Here is a 4,103-nt window from a genome sequence, read left to right as displayed (position 1 = left end):
CCTCCACGAATAACGACGATGGTTCATTGTCCGACTTGGGCGAGTATGGAGAACGAATATCCGTTCGGAAGTGCTTTGTAAAATATGAAGATGTTTGTATTTCGACGGTGGTATTTTGATGTCCATCCCCCACATTTCCTTATCTTTATTCTGCGTACATGTTCCTTGACACTATTTTGAAAAATAATATTCATCATTGAGGAAAATAAATTGAATTTTGTCGATAACCTTATGAAATCACCATTCCATTACTACTGTTTTCCTTTCAGAGTTTTCAAGCATTTAATTTGCTCGGTATTTAATTACTAAGGGGTAGGGGTGTGTGGGTACTCGAAAGTCCCCACAGGTGTCCAGCCCGACCCAACCCCTTAACTCGGGTACACTGCATTAAATTTTCTTTGCACGTTAGAAGTATTTTGTTTAAGACTGTTAGCATTATAGTTGCTCCTTTTTAAAAGTACTGTTAATTAGTACTTATTAATTATAATGACGAAAGGATAATTAGATAAAGAGACTTAAATATATTATTTTTGATAAATATGAAAATTTGTCATGATATGTATTTTTCTAACAGGTAATTTGTGTTGCATTTCCAATTTATTTTCTTCGAAATTTTAAACCACTGGTTTTGTAAATAGCAGATTACAATTTTTTTTTTCTTTTTTTTTTTTAAGATTTAATTAAGAGTTACGACTCTTATTAACTTCGTTTTTGCAGGTTTGTTTTTGTTTATACCGTATTTAATAATGACGACAAATATTGCTGCAATACTGTTTAGAAAAATAATTTTTTACTCGCTTCACTATTTTACATGTAATCATTAACAAATTAAAATGTAATATTAGTTTTTTTTTTATTATAATATTTAGATTGCAGAAAGAACTTTTTAAAAGGTATCTTTTATAAACTGTAAAAATCAGAGAGATGTTAAATTTTTATTTTGAAATTCTTAAGATTCCTAAAATCTTATCAATGCTACCTCAAGAATATTTAATTTGTTATATGAATAAATAAGTAACTAAATAAACAGTTGTTTTAGATAATCTAGAGTTCGTTTAAGTAATGTTATGTGATAGTTGTTTGCGTAATACAATTCTAAAAAAAAGAAATATTTATAACATTACTATTGTTAACATAATTGATGTGAATTTAATAAGACTGCAAAACTAATTTCATTACTATTGTATCAGTTCTCCTGAAATTATTGTAAGTGCTTATGTAATTTTTCTTTTTCTAATTCTATTATTATTTCAAATAAGAAAATTATGTTCTGTAATAATTTAAGGCAGCTAACATTGTATGGTCTTCAGTTAAATTATAAGGTAGGTGGGTTTATATTTTTTATCAATGATACCATGTACTTTTGTTTCGATTATATTATTGTAACTTTCTTTTAATTTCTACTGCAAATTTTAATGTTTATATATATGTACCAGTTACTGTGTAAGATATAAGATATTACCCTTATAGTGAATTGTATAGGTGACAAAGCAGTGTAAATGTTCTATTTTATTAGAATTTTATTAAAATAGCGTGATTTAATATCTAATATGTGTATTAAATTTCTGCTAATTTGAGAAATATAAAGAGAATTGAAATTTGTTGGACAGTACCTACGTCCCTTGTCTCGAAGATATTAGTGATGCAATATTCGCTTTCGGTTATAAGTTGCGCGTGTAGGAGGCTTGTCCATACATCCATCAGAAATTTGCCGTTGGCGTGCGCGGAATAATTTTATGGAATATTATTCACGTCATACGCATGTAACACCCTGACACTCGACGAACTGTCCCAGCATTTTTAAATGCGTAACTCGAAACAAGAAAGAAAAATAAATTAGAATAAAATAGAATTTTAAAATTTCTGAATTTCGAAATTCCAGTTAACCCAGTGTGTAAGATCCTCGATTCCGAGGCTTGTGACGGAAAATAATATCTGTGATAAGTGAGGAGAAACAGAATTCAAAACAGATCTTAATCATCCCGACGGTGGCAGATATCTGGAGTAAGAAGAAAGGACAAGCGATCAATCGAGCGAACAGTTTCCGTCGATTTCGCGAGGGCAATCTACGCGAACGACTTTTCCAAGGAAGCGAGCTAACTGAAAAGCGCAAGATTTTTGAAACCGTATTCCATTCTGCGACCGGAAGTAAATATCATCGTAAGATCCTGTGCGTCCTGACGAAAGTAAATAACACGTAGAGGAACGTATAATTTGTCAGAAAGGAGGATAACAGAAAGAAGCCGGTTGGTAATCGTGGGAAGCGGACAGAGGCTGGCCGAAGCGGATGGGAGAAATTCGAAAACTTTATCCGAGGTGGAAGGATCGTCGTCTTCCTCGTCCCCGAAAGCAACTTCTGATCCAAGACAACAGGGATCAGGGAAAATAAAAGTCTCCTGGAGTCGGTTAATGCTCTTCGTCGAAGACACTTGTTTTCCAGCGCGACCTATCTCAGCGAGACGCTAGATTTATCGACATATTTTCTCAGTCTCTTCAAAGAGTCTATTTATTTTTGTACAACGATACCAACCCTTCCTGTACCCTTCGATCAACCCTCCGACAGCTTTGTTTCAGTTTCAATGACGTAACTGGGTGAAAACTAGGGTTGAATTCGAATAATTCGAATTTCATATCTTTACAAGCTCCGATGGTCTAGAACGATCTCGCGGTTACGTTCTGACGCGGATTCGAACTTTTCGAATAATTCGTAAAAAGCCATGCAGCGACAAACAAGTCCATAAAGAGTTTGCTTCTCCTCTTTCTTTCTTCTTCTATTTCGCTGCTTTTCCAGTTTCGACTTTCGAGCAGCCTTTTAACGAAAGTTTCACATTCCATCAAGGTGCGATGCATTGAAAATACGCGCGTTTATCGTGGCAGAACTCGAATTCGCGCTATCGATACTGATCGATACTTTTTCTGTCAAATATTTTACTTCCCAATCCGTCCACTGAATTCTGTGCATGGATTAGAAACTACGTTGGAAACATGAAATATCGTTCAAGTGCCAAAGTGATGCTTTATAACCGATAATGGAAACCGATAAATGGAGAAATATAAATAATCGCAGAAACGTAAAAGTATTGTAACCGTACATGTTTACGGCCGAGGGATTAGAAGCACGGTGCGAGGTAAAGAGAAAGGTCGTGTGTTGTTATGCCGCGAAGTTGTCATTAAGCGTACGGGTGTGGTCGTGTTTGGAATCACTTCAGGATTTGTTTTTGCATCTTTCGCTCACTCGAGTACAGGTGTCGCTTGTGCGTAGTTCAGTGTCGCGTTCAAAATCTATCGCGTCTTTATAGCGTCGCGTCGCGTCTTTCTAAATAATAATCTGTAACAGATACGATTAACAAACAGTGCAATGTTCCACCGGCGAATTAATTACCTGCGCGAGCCGTACCGTCGATTATTCAATCTAACATTATCTGTGGACGATCTATTACGTGTGAAACCGATCTGACACCGAGTGACCTAAACATTCGACAACGGAAGGAGTCATCGCCACTATGGTCATCACATTTATCGAGTATATCGTCTTTTTACAAGATTTCGTGCCTTTGAGAAGTTCGAAGCTCAATTATGTACCATTTTGAGATAGACCGATCATCTCTTCCTTCGCTGAGATCTACGCGTCAACCTCGGCAAGGATATTCACGTGAGTCTTTCCATTGTGATTATTTAGAAGTAAGAAATGAAAACGGTTACAATATATACGTTGATACAATATATACAATATAAATTAAACGATTGTTGGGCGCCAGCCACAATAGTGGCAACTCAAAAAGCGAAAGGGTAAGGGATTTACAAAAATGGAAGGGTGACGCGCGGCCGCCATAAGTTAGGTTAGTTTTGGCGGGAGAATGCGCAGGGAAAAAGGACTCAAGTTATTACGTAACGGGACTCATCTAGACGGTGGGTGTCTCGTGGGGTGTCTTTTCAAAATCGAAAATCGTTTTCGCTTATTTATTGACGTCTTACGATTTAATTATCTCTACGGAATCCAGAGTATTCTAATGATAGCGTCTTGGGATTTGGGGGGGGGGATCGGTGACGAGTCGATAAGACGTGCAAAGCACCGCATGGTGAGGATCCTTTTGTTTACTGAG

At 36.3% G+C, this 4,103-nt stretch overlaps 1 protein-coding gene across 1 annotated transcript in view; it reads left to right on the top strand.

The window, feature by feature from the left end:
- The first annotated feature begins 147 nt into the window (after window positions 1-147).
- Window positions 148-4,103, top strand: part of LOC117604087 (fibroblast growth factor 18) — a 106,677-nt gene continuing 102,721 nt past the window's right edge. Inside the window, exon 1 of the mRNA XM_034323805.2 lies at window positions 148-3,652. The gene's annotated coding sequence lies outside the window, so the exon portion shown is untranslated. The remainder of the gene's footprint in view (window positions 3,653-4,103) is intronic.

The sequence above is a fragment of the Osmia lignaria genome, chromosome 11 (assembly GCF_051020975.1).
Source record: "Osmia lignaria lignaria isolate PbOS001 chromosome 11, iyOsmLign1, whole genome shotgun sequence".
Lineage (NCBI taxonomy): Eukaryota > Metazoa > Arthropoda > Insecta > Hymenoptera > Megachilidae > Osmia > Osmia lignaria.
The sequence above is the reverse complement of the archived record's forward strand: the minus strand, read 5'-3'. Positions and strand labels throughout refer to the sequence as shown.